This window comes from Myxine glutinosa, chromosome 7, assembly GCF_964187855.1.
Source record: "Myxine glutinosa chromosome 7, kmMyxGlut1.1, whole genome shotgun sequence".
Lineage (NCBI taxonomy): Eukaryota > Metazoa > Chordata > Myxini > Myxiniformes > Myxinidae > Myxine > Myxine glutinosa.
In genome coordinates, this window is record NC_136267.1 from 122,797,563 (window position 1) to 122,821,877 (window position 24,315).

The window sequence follows — 24,315 nt, forward strand, 5'->3', positions numbered from 1 at the left end:
ATACAACATGAGTGAAAAAATGTATCACAACTACACTCATGATCAGGGGATTGAGTTCAACCCCGGGAGATAGGGGGATCAGGGTAAGACAAATAATCTGATTATGTTACATATTAAGGGATTTTCTTTATTTACCTTTTAGGAAGCTTGTTAGTTTGGTATATAATGTTAAATGTCATCGACATATAACTATGTCATAGATATGAATATATACAAGGAGTAGCAGACTTGTTTGTTGGTTTAGTAGTTATATTGGCAATTGTTTTAGTGGTGGCTTGCTTGAAAGCCTTAGTGACGGTGTGTTTGAATAAGGTAACCAACAACACGATGATAACACATGAAGTGACAAATGAGGAAAGAAATGTGGACCCAGAAAAGGAAGACTTTTATGGCGACATAAACAGTAGAATTAAGATAATGGCATAACGACAATGTTATGAGTTGTGTCAATTACAATATCAATGAACTCATATCACCACGAGTGACACACTGTTAGGAGAAAAAAAAAAAAAAAAGAGGGAAAAGAAAAAGTGGAGAGGAATTATGGTAATAATACATTATGCTTAATTTGTTGGTTTGGGAAAATTGTTGTTGGGAATTAGGTATTCCCGTGTGTGATTGTAATCATATACAATGCTATTCTTAGTTTAGTAATAAAATACATACCTGATTGAATATTATTTGTGTGACGCATATAAATGAATATAACTTTTTGTGTTAAGGAAAAACAACAAATTGTTGAATGTGAAACTGTCGGAAGATATACATGATTATGCTGATTTCATGGTAAGATGTACCCTATCTGATTCAGTGTGTGCGGAAAGCAGATTCAGATATGACTGAGCATAAAGATAAGACGAGATCACATTTTGGAGGGATTGCTAACGGAATTGGGAAGAAGAAAGAAAGAAAATTTGTGGCTAAAAAATGAAGTTAATCGTGGCATACACCCTCTTTCTCAAAGAATGATGAAGACATTCTCCCGTGTAACTTGGAGATGAATGCTTACCTTCACCAAGGAAATTTATGTGACCATTTGCCTGGATCACACTGCAACATATGAAAGAAAGGCGATCACTTACTCTTGTTCGAAGACTTCAAACATTCACCACATCAGAAGTTGCAGGACAACGACATTTTACCTGCAACCTCTGTGAAATGCGGGGACATATGTTATTACTTCACCAACGTCCGGGGAACCAGCATGGAGCTGCAAAAAACGGCTGTGCCCTTGTCACAACAGCTGTGCACGATTCTGCTGGATTGCTCCTGGTAAGGACCATGAATGACCTGAACACCATGGTCCCAACATCATTGTGGATGCATCCGGCATCCCTGTTCCACATCTTGCTGGCCAATCAATGTCACACCAATACTTGCTGCCCACTCACAATAAGGGAGGAGGCAAGTCGACTACAACTGGGTGAAGGCCTTGTTCAGGAATTACTATGGTTTACAGCAAAAAGTGGCAAGAATGCTACAAGGAGAGCAGGGTCAGTCTATGACTCCGCAATGTTACCACAACAGCGAAATCCTACACGAAGTAGTGCAGGAGCTATGAAGACATTAGGAGAAAATGTTTCATACCTGGATTCAAACACAAGTGATCAGCCCTTCCTTTCAAACAAAGTCAACATTTGTGTGGAGGCAAACGTTTTTGCCAGATGGTGCAGATGCTTTACAAAACTTGAAAATGAAGTGAAATTGTTGTATCTTGGTGATGGTGAAGTGTTGTTTTGAAAATATATTTGTGATGCAAATGCAATAGATTGAACAATATGGAAGGAGTCAATGACCAACGAAATGTTTTGTGATTCTTGCAGGATGACGGTGTATGCCTAAGGGAATTTGATTACCAAAGTGATTGATTATTTACTTATACTTGTAATGATGTTTACTAGTAGTGATTGATTGTTTACTTATATTGATGTTTAGATTAATGGTTAATATAAACAAAAACAAAAAGATGAGGGAATTGTGGAAGTGTAACTCAGTGTAACATATTGATTGGCCCTGGTAACTTATTAATTAACCTGGTAACAAAGCAGATACATTTTATGTGTATGAACAATGTAATCTCTTGAAACACCTGGTCAAGGCCCCAGGCTAGAGCACCCCCCCCCTGCTGTGATTTCCATTTACACAGCAGGAGGGGAGCGAGCTGATGCCAGGACTCGGTGCGATGCATGACCTCGGGACATTAGCGGAGAGGAGATTAAGTCCAGTTTGGCGATATAACGAGAGCAAACGTTGAGTAAAGTACACTGGTCCTCAGAAGCCCTGCCCGACGGAACGATGGAATGAACGAGTACTTGCTACGTGAAGCGCTGACCGAACGGGAGTGTCGGATGGAGAGAAGGACCAGCGAAAAGAGTTAAACCTGATCCATTATATTATGCGGTATCATTTTGGTAATTGGATGAAGTGAATACAGTTTAATAAACGAGACCTTTTGTAACCTGTGTCCGGTCTTTGGAGTCCTGTGAGTCCCCCAGTAAATTCCCTGACACAGCCCTAACAGCCAATCAGCACCGCGGTGAGCGACCCGGTAGGCGTGCCCTCGGAGCCGGCGGCTTGATTCCGCCCGAGGTGATAAAAGCGACTGTAAGGGACTGCTTTACCAGATGACCTGGGAGAGGAGCGAAGAGGCGGCACCAAGAAGAGCGGTGAGATGCAAAACGCTCCAAGCCAAAGAGGAGAGGTACTCGGAGAGGAAACCAGCTTTGGAGAGACGCGCTGAAAGGAGGGAGACGGCTCCACCACAAGAAGAGGAGCAGGTGTGCCGAACCAGCGCGTGACGTCTACCGCAGCGGATACGCGACGGAGGGTTTTCCCGCCAAAAACCGCGAGGAATTGAGAGCTGCTGCCTCCGACCTTGCCTCCCTCTCAAGCAATCCACCTCAAGCCCTACCTGCCTGCAATATCCCCTGTGTAAGTGTGAACGTCCTGTCCTACTCGTTGTCCTGGGATTAAGTAAATTGAATAGAATAAGCTGACAATGCACTGTGTGACTGCTTTTTCCATCCATTGCTGTAAATAATTTTGGTCGCTCTTTCTTTTTGCTTGTGTGTGTATAATAAATCTGTTCTTCCTCCATACTCTTCTTCTTCTTCTTTTTCATTCTCTTTCGGTCGCTTTAGAGGTTTCCCGATTGAATATCTGTGGTGCGATCTGGTCAACGTCGGGTGAAATCGGGTTCTAATCGGGGAGTAACTGTTCGGACGCGGTAATACACCACCGCTCGGTCAATATAACATCTAAAACCGCGTCTGTAACAATATATATATATATATATATATATATATATATATATATATATATATATATATATATATATATATATATATATATATATATATTGTTGTGGTTTTGAGTCTGTCAAGTGAGTTCAATAAAGGTTAAAGTTTGCCCCCCATAGTTAGTCACACAAGCAACATGCAGCCTCGCGATAGTATAATTACGTCTTAGTATTTGTAAGCTTAGTCCTTTTCCTTTGTTAGTTCTGCGTTGAGTAGAGCCAGGAGAATAGGCCCTACTTGCCACCGATTTTCCAGCCACCCTAGCCTCGATGCAGTTTGCTAAGCATTGGTTGATTATTGGGCGAGTTAACACGAGGCAGACTAGGAAGGTTGGGGCGGAGTCGAGGGTGGAGCGGCAGAAGCGATGACGGTAAGCACGAGCCGCCAATCAGAGCTCGGAGGTGGTGACGGCGGCGTGGCGTCAGAGGGCGTGGTGAGAAGGTTCGGGTGAGTTCCAGAGGGTCCGGGGGGCGTAGCTATAAAACCGGCTGCGCGAAAGCCCTCGAGAGGACTCGCAGAGGAACGCAGAACTTAGTCGAGGACTTGCGGCAAAAGGATTGGCGAAAGAACTTGATGAGCGGTGAAAGCTGTTGAGCAGAGAACTTGTACGAGAACGCACGCGCTAACCAGCTCGGAGTGTATCAAAGAAGAGGAGTTGGCCGCGTGTGCGAACACTAGATATACGCGGGCGCAGCCAGACGCGCTTATAACGAATACAGTGCATTTAAGACGCGTGAGTGAGCAAGGCTGAGTAACCGCCAGCCGCGCTAAAGTCCGCCCTCTGCCGTTCTGCCCCATCATCTGCTTGTACGAGAGACGCGCTACGAGTCCCTGCCTTCGACTGCCACCATCTTCGCGGGACGTGCCGGGGACCGTGGAGAGCCGGATGGGGACCATCTCTGGACGCGTTGGGGAACACCTGCCCATCTGCAATTCCCTGTGTGAGTGTGAGACGGGCCCGTTGTCCAAGGGATAAGTTAAGACTGCTTAAGGATTGCTCTGTGTCTCTTCGTCCTTGAACTTGTACATACGTGTGGGGAAATAATTAAACCATTTGTTCTTCCTTTCTTCCTGATTCGATCGTTCCTATGGTTTCCTCAATTGATTAAGCGTGGCACGAATAAGATCGCTCCAATCGGGTTCCACTAATTAAGACCGCGGACGACGTGTACGCATTCCGCTCGGTGTACTCAAACCACACGTGGTTCGTGCAAGGCTTGTTTCCTCGCTCCCAGGGCAGCGCGGGGAATTAGGTACAAGCGAGCAGTAGTCCCGAAACCCTACTCCGCGTGTGTCCGGGAGGGACGTCTCAAGTCTCGGTTCCGCCAGGCCCAGCAAAGACGAGGGGATTAATCCCCCCTTGGTAAGGGGAAGAAGGCCGGCGTAGAGAACCGTAAATATATATATATATATTAACGAATAATTTAAAAAGTAGGCCCCTCCTCCCGAACTAACACAATTGCTTATACACCTCCCTGTTCCTTCGTTCTCTGCTCAGCTAGCTGTCAATCTCCTATTCTTCTGTTCTTCCTTATGAACCTGTTCTGGAATCCTTCATCCCCGTTAGCCTCCACGCCCTCACTTCAGGGAATTTCCCAGATAGTTTTCACAGTTTTGTTTAAAAATGTTTAAACTTTCTCCTGCAGTGTTGTATTCTGTTGTGTATTAGAATACGCTTTTCTTCTTCCTCTTTAAAAGGCTGTCTTCAATTTTCTCATTGAATCACACCATTTCAAACTTTTCTACATTCCCTCAAATCGCCTTCATTCCATCCCTACTCTAATGTTTTCAAACGGATCTCTGACTTGAAAATCACAAGAAACTCATTTTGCAATAAATGTTCGTTTTCCATTAATTGTCTAACACTTTCCAAAATCTCACCCCTCCCCTCCTAAACTCCCCCCTTGCCCCTCCCCATATAACCTCCTTCCTCACCCCTCCCCATATAAATCTCCCCCCTCACCCTTCCCCTCCTAAACTCCCGCCTCGTCCTTCCCCTCCCAAATTCCCCACTTGCTCCTCCCCTTCAAAACTCTCCCCTCACCCCTTCCCTTCAAATCTCCTCACCCTCCATTTTTCTCCAATTCTCCCCGATCACCCCTCCTCAAAGCTGCCTCCTCCCCACTTCCTCTCCCTTCCAACTCATACCTCCATCTCCTCCAACCTTCTTCCTCGCTTTGCCCCCCACCCTCAAACAATCCCTCACTGTGCCTAAACCCATCACCATCAAACCTTTTGTCCTCCTCATCCTTCCCTTTCACCCAGCTCTTCTGCAATCTCCGACACACTGTCAACAGCTCTCCCTGTTGTTCCTCATCTCCTCCTATTCCTCATCTTACCCTATCCCTCCCCTCCCCTGTCCTGTATCCGATGCTTCCCCTCGCTCTTCCTTAACAGTATGGACCTCAAACATCCGGGGCCTTCGCCCAATCCTGATTGATCTCTCCATACAGGTTGCTTCTGACAAACCAGACTTAATCTGCCCAACAGAAAATTTCCTCCTTCATGATGTCTCTGATTCCTTAATATCTCTCCCTGGTTACTCCCTCCTCCGGTATGATAGACCTAATCCTTGTACTGGAGGTGGGGTTGCTATCTTTATCAAAAACTCTTTCTCACTCTCCCTGCACTGCCCTCTCTCCACCCCACCCCCCCAGGAGTACCTCTGGCTACGGCTTCCCCTCCGCTCCCACCTTTTGTTCCATATGTGTGTTGTACCGTCCACCAAACAGTGATGACTCCATGTACATCTCGCTGTCTGACAACATGGACCAACTTCTATCCATTCATCCCAACTCTCTCTTCCTCATATGTGGCGACTTCAACTGTCATCATGCCAGCCTTTTGGGTGTGGGTACCTCTCGCTCCAGTCATGGCACCTCATCAAAGGACTTCTGTGATTCATTGGGACGAACACAATGTGTCAATTTCCTGACCCGGATCTCAGTCAACGGAGCATCTTCTCTTCAAGAATTGGTTATGACTAACTTCCCTGCATATGTCTGCTGTTCTTATTCTGCTCCAATCGGTTCATCTGATCATTTGCTTGCTAAAGTGGATATCTCTGGCCATTCTCAGAGAGCCTCCTCAGCGTCGACAAGTCTGGCATTTCACTCAGGCTGACTGGCATGGTCTTCAAGCAGCCATAAAACATCTGGACTGGTCTCCCATCTCTACTGCCTCTGACATCAACCAATCCTGGGAATTCTTCCAAAGTAAATTGCTATCATGCACAGATTTATCCCATCTCATCTTTTAGTTGTCATACCCATCCTCCCATCCATGGTACACTGAATCTTGTGGTGAGGCAGTTGCCCTGAAGCACCTTGCCTTAGCCTAATGGAAGGCCAAACCAACTGAAGGTAATCTCGTTTCCTTTCACAAAGCTCGGAAGAAGTGTGTGTCTACCCTCAGGAGAGCCAGGAAGCACTCACTATCTCTCCTCTCTCAGGACCGAACTGTCAAAGCTGTCTCCCTCCAAAATCCTGGTGGCGTCTGGTGAAATCTGATTCTGGTGTTTGTTCCCACTCCATCCCCTCCGTTACCTCAAGCAGCTACACAGCTGACATTGCTCGTGAAAAAGCCGAATGCCTCAACTCTGTGTTTGCCTCAAAATCTTGTGTCCCAAAGCCGTCGCTCTCTGTACCCACCTTACCCAGTCAAACGCAGCAGCTCCTGGACTGTCCTCTCTCAACAAGGTGGAGAAGTTTCTGTCAAACCTCGACTGATTCTGCAACTGAACCAGATGGCATCAGCCCACGTGTCCTAAAATCCTGGTCTGCCGCTCTATCACACCCTCTCTCTCTATTCCCTTCACCCTTTCTTTTGCTCGAGGTCATCTGCTATCAGCTTGTAAATCAGCCAACATTACCGCTTTACACAGAAAAGGTGCAAAAGCAGATCCTTGCAACTACAGACCAATCAGCCTGCTCCCAATAATCAGCAAGGTCATGGAATCCATTATCGCTTCTGATACTAAATCCTTCCTCTTCTCCAATGGCTTGATATCGGATCATCAGTTTGGTTTCAGAATACACTCTGGACATGCTGCTTCTGCTGTCTCAACAATGGATGGAGGCCCTCAATGCCAAACAGGAAATCAGAGCTGTCTCCCTTGACATAGCTCGTGCCTTCAATACGGTCTGGCACCCTGGCCTGTTCACCAAACTCTCCTCCTATGGTATCCATGGAAACCTCCACACATGGCTTGCTGACTTCCTCTCTGGTCACAGTCAACGTGTGCCCCTGAATGGAATTCTCTCATCTCCCCTTTCTGTTCAGGCTGGAGTTCACCAGGGCAGTGTTCTGGGCCCTGTGTTTTTTCTGATCTTTATTAATGATCTTTCCGACTTTCTGGAAAATCCCCTCTATCTCTTTGCTGATGACTCCACTCTCTGCTGCCCCATATCTCAACCCTCAGATCGGCAGGCAGCAGCCTCTTCACTCTCTGCAGACGTGGACAATATCACAAACTGGTCAAACAAGTGGAACATGTCTTTCAATCCTGACAAATCTCACACTCTATCTCTCTCCGAAAGGACAGTCTGGCAAACACCCCTATCTACTTTTTTAACAATCCTCTTGAAGAGGTTCAGTAACTCCAGCTTTTGGGTCTCACTATCTGCCATGATCTTTCCTGGGAAAACCACATTTCCAAGCTGGCCTACATAGCCATTCGCTGACTGGGCATCCTCTGTTGTGCGACGTTCTTTCTCAGCATTTCTGAGCTCCTCACCACAAACAAAGCTTTGATCCGCAGCTCAATGGAATACTGCTGTCCCCTCTGGACTGGTGCTCCTGCCTCACACCTAGCTCGGCTTCACGCTGTTGAAACCAAAGCTTTCAGAATCATTGGTGTCTCCTGTGATGAAGCTGATTCTGAGGACCTTTCTCTCTCTCTCACCGCAGGCAGGTTGGTGGGCTTTCTGTCTTCGACCGACTCCTCTTCGGCCCAGCTCCGCCTGCTCTGTCTGTGCTCTGTCTCCCAAATATTCCTGCAGGATGCACAAGATCTGCCAGCAACCCTCTTCTGGTGAAACGGTCAAAATCAAGACGCTCTGCTCACCTTCACTCTTTCATTACTCTTTTCTCCCGCCTCTGGAACAAACTCCCTCACTCTCTTCAATCCCACTCCTCCCTCCAGGTCTTTAAAACAGCTGTCCACCACCATCTCTTATCTTCCCCCATCCAAAACCTTGATCTTTTCTACCCCCGTTAGTTCACCCCAGATCCACATTTTTGAAATACCGACGACTTTCCTCGAAGTCCTCGCAGTGTCCATGTGTTGTTTTATTTTTTTACCTCTACCCTCTCTCCCCCCCCCCCCCACTCCCCCCTTCTCATGCCTCCTCCCCTCAAGCCCTCTCCCTCCCATCGATCTCCCGATGTCCCTGCTCTCCATCTTGTTCTCCCGCTCCCTTTATCATATGTTTCATGTTTTATGTGTCAGTTTGTCTTTTTTGTGATAAATCTTAGCTCTTACACGAGCCTCGACCTTGTATACAAAAAAGAAAAAAAAAGTGTAATGTTTGTGTATGTATGTATGTGTTTATAGATGTATACAATCATTGTACAGTCCCGATGACAGATTGTAGTTGTACTGTACTCTTTTCAACCCCCAAACCTTGAGTAGCTTTCACGCTTGTTTGGAGCGAATTTGAATAAACGAATTGAAGAAACGAACATTGCATCTATTGCTTTAGAAACAGCTGCGAGTACAAAGAAAAACGCGACGAGTCCTACTGTACCATGCGATACACTATTTCTCTTTCTCACTTCCTGGCAGAGTATGTCTTGACCTCATACGTTCCAGTCGTGCATCAAAGTGTCCGTTAAATTAATTATTTTCACATTTCATAGGTGGACTTGCAGTATTCTGGCTTTCCGAGCAAAATGAGGCACATTTTAAATGCCGTTTGTAAAATTACTGCTTCATTCGTTAGACTGTATGCTGTGACGTGCTGCCGTGCAATCTCACGTGACCCTAAGGCGCATAGCATTCCCAAAACACATAACCAAACACATGGACCTCTATTTATTCCTCCTTAATAACAATGATTCGTTTTTAATCTCTTCTTCCTCCTCTGTTACCCTCGTTATTTCCCAGTGGGTCTCTTCACTCCCTCTTTATTTATGACTCCCAATTGTCCCTTGATTTCCCTCTGTACATATTTTTTATTATTTTACTGTGCCGGTATTTTCCTTAATCTGTGTTTCATTCATTTTGCCCGATCATTAGTCCTTCTACCCCCTCCCTTGTATGAGTCTTTCCACCTCCTTCACGTTCCCCATTTCTCCCCTCGCTCTCCTTCAAGTCTTCCCGAAGAGGCGCCATTTCCTTGTGCATCGCTTCCTGATTCTTTCTCTCAACTACATTTGTGCTTTTAACGGGACCATAGAGAGCCCCATATCGTGCGGCGCTGGCGCGCGACCCTGTGGTACAAGTTCCGTGGATGCCGAATTTTCCTCGTTTTGGTGATTGTAATGCTAACATTGTGAAATCACCAGGTGAGTACCGACACTCGTGCGCTGATAACACCATTTATAACACTGAGTGAGCAGGTGATCGATTTATTTAATGAATTAATAATTGTTCGGAATGGAATCCCTTTGTAATCCGGGGATTCCCTGTTCCTGCATTTTCACATTTTGTGTTGAACTTGATTTTCACACAACCAGACAAGCAGGATACGATTCATTTTTATATCCGTCAATAACTGTTGGAATGAGCACACTTCCTTCCATCCATGTGAATGCCGCACATGGTACCTCATTACATACATGTATATGTACAGTGTATTCAGAAAGTATTCAGACCCTTTCACTTTTTTCACATTTTGTTATGTTGCAGCCTTATGCTGAAATCGTTTAAATTCATTTTTTGCCTCATCAATCTACATTCAATACCCCATAATGACAAAGAGAAAACAGGATTTTAGAAAGTTTTGCAGATTTATTAAAAAGAAAAAACTGAAATATCGCATTGACATAAGTATTCATACCCTTTGCTATGACACTTGAAATTTAGCTCAGGTGCCTCCCATTTCTCTTGATCATCTGAGATGTTTCTACACCTTGATTGGAGTCCACCTGTGGTAAATTCAATTGATTGGACATGATTTGGAAAGGCACACACCTGTCTATATAAGGTCTCACAGCTGACAATGCATATCAGAGCAAAAACCAAGCCATGAGGTCGAAGGAACTGCCCTGAGAGCTCAGAGACAGGATTGTGTCGAGGCACAGATCTGGGGAAGCCTACAAAAAAATTTCTGCTGCATTGAAGGTTCCCAATAGCACAGTGGCCTCCATAATTCTTAAATGGAAGAAGTTTGGAACAACCAGGACTTTTCCTAGAGCTGGCTGCCCGGCCAAACTAAGCAATCTGGGAAGAAGGGCCTTGGTAAGAAAGGTGACCAAGAACCCGATGGTCACTGGCTGAGCTCCAGAGATCCTGTGTGGAGATGGGACAAACTTCCAGAAGGACAATAATCACTGCAACACTCCACCGATCTGGGCTTTATGGCAGAGTGGCCAGACGGAAGCCAAACAGTTCAATCTTGGTTTCATCAGACCACAGAATCTTGTTTCTCACAGTCTGAGAGTCCTTTAGATGCTTTTTTGCAAACTCCAAGCGGGCTTTCATGTGTCTTTCACTGAGGAGAGGCTTCCGTCATATATATGTGTGTGTGTGTGTATATATATATATATATATATGTGTATATATATATATATATATATATATATATATATATATATATATATATATATATATATATACATATATATATATGTGTATGTATGTATGTATGTATGTATGTATGTATGTATGTATATAACCACCTTTAGAGGCCATTTTTCCCCGCAAGCGGGGGTTGGCCTTTTTCGGGAACCGTGGTTGTTGTTGTTTTTCGGTCCCCTTTTTTGAAGCAATGTTTTACTTTATATATATATATATATATATTGTAGTGTGTGTAATTTTAATGTCCGGCTTCCTTATTGGGACTATAGTGCAGTAATTGGTCTTTATTTTGAGGATATGCGTGACTGTAGAGTGTAGATGGTTAGTTCGAGCTGCTATGTACTCATGCGTGGCTGTCAAAGATGGTTTTGGAACTCATGTGTGTGATGGTCATGTGTGTGGCTGGCGGGGGGTATTTTGCGCCCGCAAAACACTGTGAATACTCTCAACACAGGGCCGTCAATGTGGAAGCAGGTCACATTTTATGAACCGCGAATACGTGGAATCTGCGAATGTTGAGGTTCTGCAGTGTATACAATGTCTGTGCAAAGTCGACACCCCCTTTCAAAATTTTTACCTTCTGCTGCCTTATAGCCTGGAATTAAATTACAGTAAATCGGACCTTTCCACTTTTATTTACACATCGTAACCCACAACATCCAAGTGGAAAAACAAATTTCAGAAAGTTAATTAAAAATACAAAACTGTAATTTCTTGGTTGGATAAGTGTCCACCCCCTAAGTTAATTATTGGTGGAAGCACCTGTCATAGCAATTACTATTGTGAGTCTGTTAGGATAGGTCTCTACCAACTTTGCACACCTTGATTGGGAAATATTTACCTATTCTTCTGTTCAAAACTGTTCAGGCTCGGTCAAATTGCATGGGGAGCGTTTATGGACAGCAATCTTCGTCATGCCACAGATTTTCGATTGGATTTAGGTTGGGGCTGGGTCACTCAAGGAAATTCATTCATTCATTGTTCCTTAGCCATTCCAGTGTAGCTTTTGCTGTGTGCTTTGGGTCGTTATAATGCCGAAAGGTCCCTTCTGTCCCGATTTCAGCTTTCTTGCAGAGGGCAGCAGGTTTTCCTCAGATGTTTCTGTATTTTGCTTCATCCATTTTTCCTTCTATCCTGACAAGTACCCCAGTCCCTGCTGATGAGAACATCCCCTTAACATGATGCTGCTACAACCATTCTTCATAGTAGGGATGTTATTTGGGTTATGTGCTGTTGGGTTTGCACCAAACTTAACGTTTTGCATTTAGGCCAAAATTTCTGTCTTGATTTTGTCAGACTACAAAACTTTTTAACACATGGCTTCAGAATATTTGGGGAGTTTTTTGCATACCTCAAATGGGACTCAAGATTGGCTTTGTGAGTAATGGCTTTTTTCTTGCCACCCTACCATACAGGCCAGACTTGTGGAGTGCTTGGGATTTTGTTGTCACATGCCCACAGTGACCAGTCTTGCCAGAAAGGCCTGTAGCTCTTTCAAAGTTGCCATTGGCCTCTTGGTGGCCTCTCTGATCAGGATCCTCCTTGCTTTGTCATCCAGTTTGGAGGGACGGCCTAATCTAGGCATGGTCTTGGTCATACCATACGCCTTACACTTCTTAATGATTATCTTGACTGTGCTCCAAGGGATATTCAAGGCCTTTGAAATATTTTTTATACCCCTCACTAGGTCTGTCAACCGAGCCGAGACCGGGACGAAATCCCGGCGGTTTCGGCTTTCGAGACGGTCTCGGGATGGTCCCGAGATAAATTGATTGACGCAATTTCTCGGTAAAAAAATCCCGGTTAAAATTCCAACTTCTTGCAGATATTTTCCATAATAGAGGCATTTATTGAGCCTTGCTTTCATTACTCTGCTTCTGCACAAGCATCATTTTTCGCAAGTGCAGCTGAACTGACACAAACGATGATAGATAAAGTAAACTCACTGTTCCAGGATTTTCCCCTTGTCAACAAACAATGCACTGCAAACGAATCCGAATTCCGAATCCGGATCTTCACCAACATCTAATCATGTCGTCCTTGTCACTCACACACGCTGCATCTCCACAAAATGTCGTCCGAATCCGTCCACAACTTTTTGAGATATTGTGTTCACAAACAAACGGACAAACAGACAGGAGTGAAAACATAACCTCCATCCACCTTTGGTGGCGGAAGTAACGACATCAGGATGAAGGTCCCAATGAAAATCCCCCGCATCGCGGCTTCATTTAAACCGTTGAATCCTTCCGCTGTATCACTCCGCCTCGCCCCGCCCCGCTGCGGTCACGTGTCCGTCCTTGGAGACGAGTTACAGGATGTGGTTGCTATGGTCTTTTGCACATTAATATCGAGGGACTCGCTCGAGGCCCCGTGATTGGAGGGACGATGTTTATTTAGATTAAAAACACGTTTATAACGGATTATTCTACACACAATGTATTAATACAAGTACAATACATTATGTAGTTTTATGAAATGAGTTTTTGATGAACGTTTATGTTTAATTGCAACGCTAAATCTATAAATTGTAAGAATCCCTCGGGGTTTGGTTTGACGGTTTGAATGTGAAAGTATTTTGGGTATCTTATCTCCACTTTAGGCCTGATAAGTTGATTACGTTTACTTTAGTCACAGAGTCAAAATAAGGAGGGGGGGGGGGGTGGGGGGGGGTGTGATCAATACACCGCCTGCTTTATAAGTTACTAGCAGAAGTACCCGGCATTGCCGGGCGGGGGAGGGGAGGGGAACGGGGGGGGGGGGGGGGGGAGCGAGCCCCTTGGCGATCACAACTCACAAAATGAGAATGAAACTCCAACTGGGACTCGAATATGCCTGGGCAGAAACATTTTCTCCCTCTCTCTGACATTCCGAGCAAGAAATTACACGACAATACAAACTGTAATGAGATAACCCGGTCCCATCGGTGGCCGATCATCTGCATGTAGGCGGTGTATTTTATTTCATCCCGGTAAATGGAAGCTAAGTCGGAATTTAAGTACTCAACATCAGAAATGAATTTTTTTCATTGTTGTTTATATATTGTAATGAAATTCCATTATTTTTGAAGCCTTATATATATATATTTTTATTTTTTATTTTTTATTTTATGTATTACTTTGTCAGGAACCGAGCCGAACCGAGATCCCGTTATGAAAATTGAAAATTTATCGAGACGGTTCCGAGACGGGATTTTGAATCGAGCTAACAGCACTACCCCTCACCTGATCTGTGCCTTTCCACAGCGTTTATCCTAGAGGTCTTTTGAAAGCTCCTTGGTGTTCATGGTTGAGTCTTAGCTTTGAAATGCACAGCCCAGTAGAGGCAACCTACATGAACAGCTGATTTTATTCTGAAATAATCAGAATCACTGCAATTCAACACAAGTGGAGGCCAATTAACTTGGTGTACGATTTTAAAGCTCATTAGTTACAACTGAACTAATTTACAATTGCTATTATAAGGGGTTGGACACTTATTCAACCAAAATATTCCAGTTTGGTATTTTAAGTTAATTTTATGGAATTTGTAGAATGTTTTTCACTTGGAAGTTGTGGGTTACGATGTGTAAATAAAGGTGGAAAAAGTCTGATTTAATGCATTTTAATTCCAGGCTGTAAGGTAACAAAAAGTGAAAAATTTGAGAGACATTCTATAGGCACTCTATATTCAGCATTATTTCTTAAACTTCCCAATGTAAGATAAATGTAAATTTGTATTTGTGATTATATACATGTCACTGTAAGGTTTTGGCCTACTTTGCGGCTAGATTGGAACAGATGCAACTATACTTGAGGCTGAGTGAAGCCTAACTACATGTTTTGTACTTTCTTGCCACCTTTACCTTTTCTCCATTGCACAGCCAAAATTCTGAGGATCCCATATGGTTTTACAACCCAAAGTATACACCCCCAAGGTGCAGTTCTTCACAATCTACAAATCCAGCTGAGAATGTATCCGACTTGCCGAGGTGCCTTGTTCGGCATGCGGAGAAGCCCTTTGTTACATGTGAAGTTGCTGAAAGCTCCGCCCTCAAGAAAGAAGGGGGTTGTTCTACTCCCATATCAGAACATCCCACTCATTCCAAACAAGGTTTGCACCGATTCCTTCACTCATTCATTTTGATCAGCAATTGTATTTTTTTTTTTGGTTTAGAATACTTTGTGTGTGTGTGTGTGTTGGAGAGGGGGGGGGGGCAGGTAAGGGGGGCGGGGAGGTTATCTTGCAGCATAAATTAAGTGGCCTGGTCCTGGTGGCCAAATATATTGTTGCGGATCTCTGCGCCGGCCTTCTCCCCTTACCAAGGGGGGATTAGTCCCCTTGTCTTTGACTGGCTGACGGGACCCGGGACCTATGACGTCCTTCCCGGACAGCGCGAAATAGGGTCGTAGGACTAGAATCACTATTACCTAATTACTCGCGCTGCCCAGAAACGAGGAAATAAGCCCCGCACGAATCATGCGTGCTGAGACGCCGAGCGGTGTGTACACGCGATCCGTGCCGTTTTAGTTGGTGAACCCGGTTCTAGCGATCTTACTCGTACCACGCATAGCCAATGGAGAAATCACAGAGGCGATCAAATTGGGAAGAAAGGAATAACAAGATTTATTTACACTATTTACAATGATTCAGAGAACAGAGGGACACAGTGCAGCCTTAAAAACAGTCTTAACTTACTCCCAGGACAAACGGGCCCGTCTCATACACAGACACACTCACACGGGGCTTGCAGCTGCGGGATGATGGTTCGCGTCCAAGGATGGCTCTTGGGCAGCTCCCTCCGGTTCGTCCCGGGCAGATGGTAAGTAGAGGGGCAGGAGCTCTCCGCGTGTCGTTTGGCGCACACGGGATAATACGGGGCGAACGGTAGGGTCTGGGCTCTGGCGGTTCGCGGTTAACACTGGCGGCTAATGCCGCGTTCACTCGCGTGGCTGAATAAGCGATATTCGCCACCGGCGCGTCTGGCTGCCTTTCCTTCGGCGCGTACATAATACTGAGATATAGCGCAATGTCCCCAAAGCGAGCGCTGCGAATTACGTTCTTCCCAGTCCTCTCGCGTGCGCTCTCCCCTTGCGAGTTCTCTCGTGCCAATCAGTCCTCCTCGTTCTCTCTCGTGCTCTCTTGCAAGTCCTGCTCACCACTCCTCCTAAGTCCTGTTCTCTCTTGTGTTCTCTTGCAAGTCCTGCTCACCACTCCTCGTAAGTCCTCTTTTCATGCCCTTTCCCAACGAGTCCTCGTGCATAAGTCCTGTTCAAGGGCTTTTGTGCCAAGACTTTTATAGCCACGCTCCGCGAACCTTCTAGCACTCACCAGACGCTCCTTACCACGCCCTGTCACGCCATGCCCTTAGAGCACTGGTTGGCTGGTGGCCCTTACCGTCATCGCCTCTGACATGCTGCCTTGACGCCGCCCCACCCCGACCCCACGCTCCTCCCTCTTAGGCCTACGTTGTGTTACTCGACTAGTGAGCAAACAAAGGGCAGCGAATGCTGCTGGCAGCCAAAGCGTAATAAGTGCTGCGGGTAGCCAAAGCGTAACAAACTGAGGGATCAGCCAAATGGGGCACGGGATAAATTATGCCCATGGAGGTGGAATTGGATGGTGGACGCAAAATGAAAGGACCTAAGTTCATGTCTTTACACAACGCAGATAATACTAGGGGAAATGGCCTATTATACTCACACATACTATGACATAACTAATACTCTCAGGTGGCCTACGTGTTGCTCGTGGACTAACTATGGGGGGTAGGGCGGGTCATACTCGGGTGCCAAAATGAATCTGAAGGAAATCCTAACATGAGGGGTGTCTATATTATGTGTTTTTTATGCGGAATTCAAATATGACTTTATTTTTTGGATAGGATAACTCTAACCGACATCAATTTGTATTTCTAAATTGCCAATTTTACCCTTTCGAACCCCTTTATAAGATATTGAAAGATATAAGGGAAATCATTCATATTGACACAGCCAAATCAAATGTACATATTTATTAACAGGTGAACTGCATGTATATCACTGGTTACAATAATTACAAAGATCAATCTCCTTACTTCTTGAACTTCACCAGGTTGCACAAGTCCTGCTTTGACTCATTTTTTTTTTTTTTTTTTTTTGTATACAGAATCGAGGCTTGTGAAAGAGCTAACATTTATCAAACAAACAAATCAAACAAACAAGCAAACAAAGTATATAAAAAGGGGAGCGGTCGACAAGATGTGGAGAGAAGGGGAGGAAGCACACAAACACAACATTTGAGAGCAGGGACATCGGGAGATGTTTTTGGAGGGAGAGGGCCTGGGGGGAGGCAGGATAGGTATCAAACGCAAGGACACCAAGGACTTCCAGGAAAGAAGTCAAAAGTCACCTCAAAAAAGTGGATTTGGGGTGAAATTAGGGGGGGTAGAAAAGATCAAGGTTTTGGATTGGGGAAGATAAGAGATGGTGGTGAACAGCCGTTTTAAAGACCTGGAGGGAGGAGTGGGATTGAAGAGAGTGAGGGAGTTTGTTCCAGAGGCGGGAGAAAAGAGGAATGAAGGAGTGAAGGTGAGCAGAGAGTCTTGATTTTGGCAGTTTAACCATAAGAGGGTTGCAGGCAGATCTTGTGCGACCTGCAGGAATATTTGGGGGACAGAGCCCAGAGAGAGCTGGGGGAGCAAGGCCGGAGAGGAGTCGGTAGAAGACGGAAAGACCACCAACCTGCCTGCGGTGATTAAGTGAAAGGCCCTCGGAGATAGCGTCATCGCGGGAGATTCCAATGATTCTGAACGCTTTGGTTTCAACAGCGTGAAGACAAGCTAGGTGTGAGGCAGGAGCACCAGCCCAGAGGGTAGAGCAGTACTCCATTGAGCTGCGGATAAAAGCCTTGTATGTGGTGAGGAGCTCAGGTGTGCCAAGGAAGGACTTCGCACGACGGAGGATGCCCAGTCGGCGACTGGCTTTGGAGGCCAGCTTGGAAATGTGGTTTTCCCAGGAAAGATCATGGCAGATAGTGAGACCCAAAAGCTTGAGTGACAGAACTTCTTGGAGAGGATTATTCAGAAAGTAGATGGGAGGGTTGTCCAGTCGGTCTTTTCGGAGAGACATCGTAAGAGTGTGAGATTTGTCAGGATTGAAAGACATGTTCCACTTGTTTGCCCAGTCTGTGATTTTGTCCAGGTCTGCAGAGAGTGAGGAGGCTGCAGACTGCCGATCTGAGGGATGAGGAATGGAGCGGCAGAGAGTGGAGTCATCAGCAAAGAGATAGAGAGGATTTTCAAGAGAGTCAGAGAGATCATTGATGAAGACCAGAAAAAGCACAGGGCCCAGAACACTGCCTTGGGGAACTCCAGCCTGAACAGGAAGAGGAGATGAGAGAAACCCATTCAGGGCCACACGTTGACGACGACTAGAGAGGAAGTCCGCCAGCCATGCGTGGAGATTTCCATGGATACCAAAGGAGGAGAGTTTGGTGAGCAGAGCGGGGTGCCAGACCGTATCGAAGGCACGTGATATGTCGAGGGAGACAGCTCTAATTTCCTGTTTGGCATTGAGGACCTCCATCCATTGTTGAGACAGCAGAAGCAGCATGTCCAGAGTAGAGTGACCTGGTCTGAAACCAAATTGATGATCAGAGATCAAGCCATTGGAGAAGAGGAAAGATTTCATATCCGAAGCAATGATGGATTCCATGACTTTGCTGATAATTGGGAGAAGGCTGATTGGTCTGTAGTTGCTAGGATCTGTTTTTGCACCTTTTTTGTGCAAAGCGGTGATGTTGGCTGATTTCCAAGCAGATGGCAGTGAACCTTTCTTTGATTTCCAAGCAGATGAACCATTCTTGGACATCAGCCTCCTGCTGGTCTCCTGAGCCCTGATGCCTCCATCCCTCTTTTCCTGTGAGAAGTACTTAGCAGAAGCCTCAGTCACCATTTTAACAACCCTCTCAATGCTTTGTGTGTGGCAAGGCCAGTTGAGCACCTCCATGGGGGTGTTGTTGAAGTTCTTCACCTCCGAGGTGCTTAGGGAGCAGGTGAGAGGTGGCTCTGACACACCTTCTGACCAGCTGATCAAGTTACCAATGCTGGAAGCATCACAGTTGATGTCAGGTGTCTTTCTGGTCCTGACAGAGGAGTCCCCCAGCTGAGTGTCTGGGTCCCCCTCTCCCCTGATGGCCAGGATTCTCTCCACCCCCTCAGTCCTCTCCTTCTGATCCTCAGAGCACAGCAGTGTTTGGAGGATGGCTTCACTGTGGGCATACCAAGCAGATCTTCTCACAGTCGGCATCACAAGGTCCAGCACCTCCTTCCTCTGGGACTTGAGGCAGTCCAGCTGAAACAAGATGTGCCTAGGCCCTTCGATCCAGGAATGCTTGACTTTCACGTTGAACCAACATGGATAATACACTCCAATGATGAATTCCACAATGAATCGCAGATTCTTCCGGTTCTTTCCTTTCAGTCCATTCTTTGACACCCAGAGCCTGAGAAGTCTGTTCGCTGTGGTGAACCAGCGGCTGTGGTTTACTGGTCCAATCTCCACTAGAGCCAGCCTTGCAGGAAGCACTCCATCCCTGATTGCACAGACAATTTTATAGCCATAGTGTTGATCAGTTGAGAGATCTTCAATGGCCTTGTCAGACAGCTTGATCAGTGGAGGGCCAACAAAGATCCGGGTGAAGTTTGGATTGATATCCAAGTCTGTAGCAGAAGCAAGGAGCTTTCCTATTGGCCCGGAAAATGTGTTGTCTGACAGAGTAGGGCCATCAAGGTGAACAATGAGATGGCGCAGGGGAAGTTCACCAGTGTGCAGGTTGCACACCAACCAGACCAGCTTTCTCCCCAGGTGCAGCTCCAGCTTCCGCATTACTCCAGCTTTCACACCAGTGTTGACATTTGTTGAGTCTCCTCCAATGGCCCACAAGGTCTTATCAAAACCTCTCTCTTTCAGCCAGGCAAACAGGACCTTAGCAATCTGCTCCGCATGTGACTCCTCTTTAGTTGCTTTCTCTGGGGTAAAGTGGAACAGATAGTAGCTACCAGGCTCACTAACAACACTATAGTGTTCTTCCTTGATCTTTGCAGGAAAAGATTGGTCACTGCCCTCAGCTTCCATCATCACATTGGTCAGGTCAATCCACCCATCAAAGAGGATGCAGGAGATCACCCCCCCTCCTCCCTGCACTTCTCATCAAACTCTTCCCCCAGCTCTGTCATCAACTTTTCCTGTGCTCTATTGACCTTGTTCTTATCAATCACTTTACTTGTATTGTCTTCTGTGATGATTCCTGCATCAATCAGAGCTGCAGTTGCTATCGCTGCAGTTGGCCTCAGCCCTATGCCATACCTTACACTAGCAAGGGCAATGTTTGGAATCTCATCATAGTTTTTCTGGACCTTTGCTGAAGCTGCAGGCTCAGTGTCAGTTTCAGGGAAGAGCTCAACTTCAGTGACAAACTCATCTTCAGCACCACTTCTCTCCAATTCCAGATCCTCATCACCATCTGACAAAAATCTCTCAACATCCTTCCTGGCTGCCTTCTCTGCTGCTGCAGCATTTTCCTCCTTGCTCCTTCTCCTTTTCTCTGCATTCTTTTTCTTTTCCAGCCTTTCCAATGTCCTCACCTGTCTCTTGTGCTCTGGCAGATCAGGGCTCACCAGTTGGTGGGGTCCTTTACTTCCAACCTTCTCTTTCTGTCCCTTGATGTAGGCAAGATCTTTCACAGGAATCATTTTCTCTCTGCTGCAGGAAGATTTAATGTGGGCTTGGATCACACAGCCCTCACTGGCCTCACAGCCTCACCCCTCACAACTGGTAATCTGACACTTGCAAGTCAAAATATCAAATAACTTGTCTAACTTGACAATGAACCTCTCTTTGGCATCAAGTTTGCCCTTCCCAAGAGAAAACTTCACTGCATGATTCCAGACCTCCTTGAGCTTGGTTGGACATGATGGTCACCTTTTCATTGATAACAGGAGGCTTGAAAAGAGCATTAGCTTTGCTCCACTGACAAATCAGACCAGGGTAGATGTCAGACACGAGCTGGTCCACTGGGTAGTTCCTCCTGTCATCTTCACTTTGCTCCCTCAAGTAGATGCCATACCTCAGGATATCCCTCACAGTTGGCAGTTCAGACACCAACAGCTTCTGCCCAGTGCCAACAAGATTACTTAAAGGAGAACTTGATTTCATCCTTGTTCTGACTTGAGCCATTTTTAGTAGTTCACACTGAAATAAAAACAATAATACACAGGTAAGTATCCACTACAGACAGATATTAAGGTATTACACAGGTATTACAGAAAACCATCAAAATATTCACTTCACAGGTCACTATTTTCCTTCACATGTAACTCAGGCTAGCAATAGGTAAGTACACAAATCAATTAACAAATATAATATAAAACAAGGTAATTTACATCTAAAATTATTATCTATTTGTTCCTCGGGTTCCTAATCAAAAACGTACTTACTGGCAATGCCATAAGAAGAGAAGAGAAGACGGATGGATAAGGATTGCCAACCTCCTCAACATCGAGCTTTCAGCAACAAGATGGTTACAACTGCCGTCCCAACAGGAAGTTACCAAAATAAAAGCCCTAACTTCAAAATAAAAAAACGTCTCTTTTTTTCCAGAAGAATAGCAAAATAATCAAAAATTTAATTATAATCAACTGCAAATTGATGTAGGTTAGGGTTATCAGAATTTTTTAAAAAAACCTCAGATTTGTGTTCTACACACCAAAATATGTAATATGAACACCCCTCTCGATTGATTTACAAAAAAAAAAGAAGTATGGCCCACCCTAATGGGGGGCAACCCTTTAACCTTTAATGATCAATATGTGACAATCTCAAAACCATAGCAATATATATACACAAGATGGTCTGGAAACCCTGGGCACATTTTGAAGAACGATACCTGCAACAAACAACAAAGTTTATTTTTGTTCTTTGGTGCAAAACAAAACATGATTGCTCATTAAACACCACCATCTCTTGTCTTCCATCCAAAACCTTGACCTCTTCTTCCCCCGTTAATTCACCCAGATCCACTTTTTTTTTTTGAAATCCCGACTTCTTTCTTTCCTGGAAGTTCTAGCAGTGTCCATGTGTTTTATACCTTAGCCCCGTCTTCCCATGCGTCCTCCCCCCAAGCCCTCTCCCTCCCACAGATTTTCCGTTGTCCCTGTTCTCTGCTGTTGTACTTGTGTGCTTTCCTCTCTCTCCCCATCTTGTCTCCCGTATGTTTTGTGTGCCCGTTTTTTTTTTTTTTTGTGATTGATGTTAGCTCTTACACGAGCCTTGATCTTGCATACAAAAAAAACAAAAACAGTCTAATATACATGAAACAGATCAGTTCAAATTTTCAAACTGCTTTCCTTGATTGTCTGTGCATAGCTGTAGCCATAACAAAACACTCTGACACACAGTTCTGCATGTTTCAGTCGTTAAGGCAGCAGTCTCATTACGGATGAATTGTTTCAAGTCTCTAAGGGTCGGGTCATAGGATTCCTCGCATACACTTTGTGTTTGAGGAAACCCCAAATGAAGAAATAACAGGGTGTTCACTCACAAAACCGCGGCGGCCATTCAACCGGACCAAGACGGCCAATCCATTTGTCTATAAAGTTCCAATCTAGGGCCTGGCGTACACTGGCAGCATAATGAGCAGGTGCACCATCATGAATGAACCACAGTTGGCCATCATTGAGTGGAAATACATGCTGCTCCAACATTAGAAGGTAATTTGCAGCATTCACATTTTCTTCTAATAATATTGGTCCAACAATGCCTCCAGAAGAAATGCCTGCCCAGACGGACACACTGGCTCTATACTGGACGTTGTGTCAACAGTAAATCATGGGTTGTCACTGCCACGCAGTTATGACGATTCACAGAACCAGATAAAGTAAACTTGGATTCAACTGACCACAAGATCCTGTTCAGCAAATCATTGTCCAGATCCATTAACCCAAGCAATGTCTCACATGCCTCAACATGCCTGTCAAAATCATCCTCAGATAGTTGGTGAATTAATCTGGGTAGGTATGGTTTCGCATTAAGGTCTTTCAGTATTCTTCGAATCGATCATCGGCTTATGTTGGTGGCGTTTGATAAATGACGAGTTGATAATGGTGCGTTACTGTCGAGTTGTTGTTGAATGACCACTCTGCTTTCCTCAGTTCGAAAGTACGAGGCCTACCTGGTGACTGTTTTGGAAGAATGCTGCCGGTTTCATCAAACTGCTTGTTTATTCTGCCGATTGTTCTTCTTTCAATTGCGTCGGTGCCACATTCTTTGACATCATTGAGTGTGTGAACTTCAGCCGATTTTTCCAGATACAGAATACAAGCGTACAGTGCGAATTTTCTGTCGCATGATATCCTCCGTCATATTATGGCATCTAATTCACAATTAACTGAACTAATGCAAAGCCAAACGCGTGCAGCACAGTGAGCCTCCTCTGGTTCTCTCACCAGGAATCGCCAAGGCCCCGAAGCGCGTGCGTTGGCGGGAACTCGGCCTCGTTGAACCCGTTCGTGCTGCAGCGCTTGAACGAGGTCTCGTCACGCTGTGGCGGCAAGCCATGCGTCGATTTCCGCCTGCAAAACTCTGCACTTCTCCCGGTGGCGTCTGACCACGGCCGGTCCAAGCACAAATGCGTGAAGGAGAAGAACAAGGGAACCAGAGGAGGGCACGAACAGGGCAAGATCGGAGGGTCAGAGAGGGTAAGAAAGCAAGAGGGCCAGAGCAGCAAGAGTCCAGGGTAAGAGAGAAAATGTCAGTCCTCCAGTTCTTTTAACGTCGGGTCGTGACGTCATCAGCGCTTCTGCACCAATCAGCGCGCTGCTTCTTGCTCGCCTCTGACGTCCTCGGTGGTCTTTGCCAATCGCCACTCTGCTTCCTCCTCGGCCTTCCTTCCACCAATCAGCGAGTTGCTTCTTGCTCCGCCCTGGCCAATTACGGCTCCTCGGGGCGTGTCTTCGGCCTGCCTGTCTTTCGTGGCGATGTAGCTGGTGCGTCCCAAATGGCAATGTTCAGTTGGTTTTATGGTCATTATTTCGTGCAATAAATGGGCATTTCCTCACTAGTGTCTATTGTGCTGCCATAAAGGACAAAGGATAAATCACATAGGGTAAGACTTACAAGGGATACTTTATCCTTATGCCATAAGCTAGTTAACATGACCTGCCCCCTCGTGACGGGGACGAAGATACACTTTACTCCGACATTCGGCTAAACAGAACTTATTACATGGTGATGGTTCTTACCTGACATCCGTAGCATG

The 24,315-nt window shown here is 45.4% G+C and overlaps 1 protein-coding gene across 1 annotated transcript in view; it reads left to right on the top strand.

The window, feature by feature from the left end:
- Positions 1-15,059: 15,059 nt before the first annotated feature.
- Positions 15,060-24,315, top strand: part of LOC137411570 (inositol 1,4,5-triphosphate receptor associated 2-like) — a 169,520-nt gene continuing 160,264 nt past the window's right edge. The window contains exon 1 of the mRNA XM_078781155.1: positions 15,060-15,132. The gene's annotated coding sequence lies outside the window, so the exon portion shown is untranslated. The remainder of the gene's footprint in view (positions 15,133-24,315) is intronic.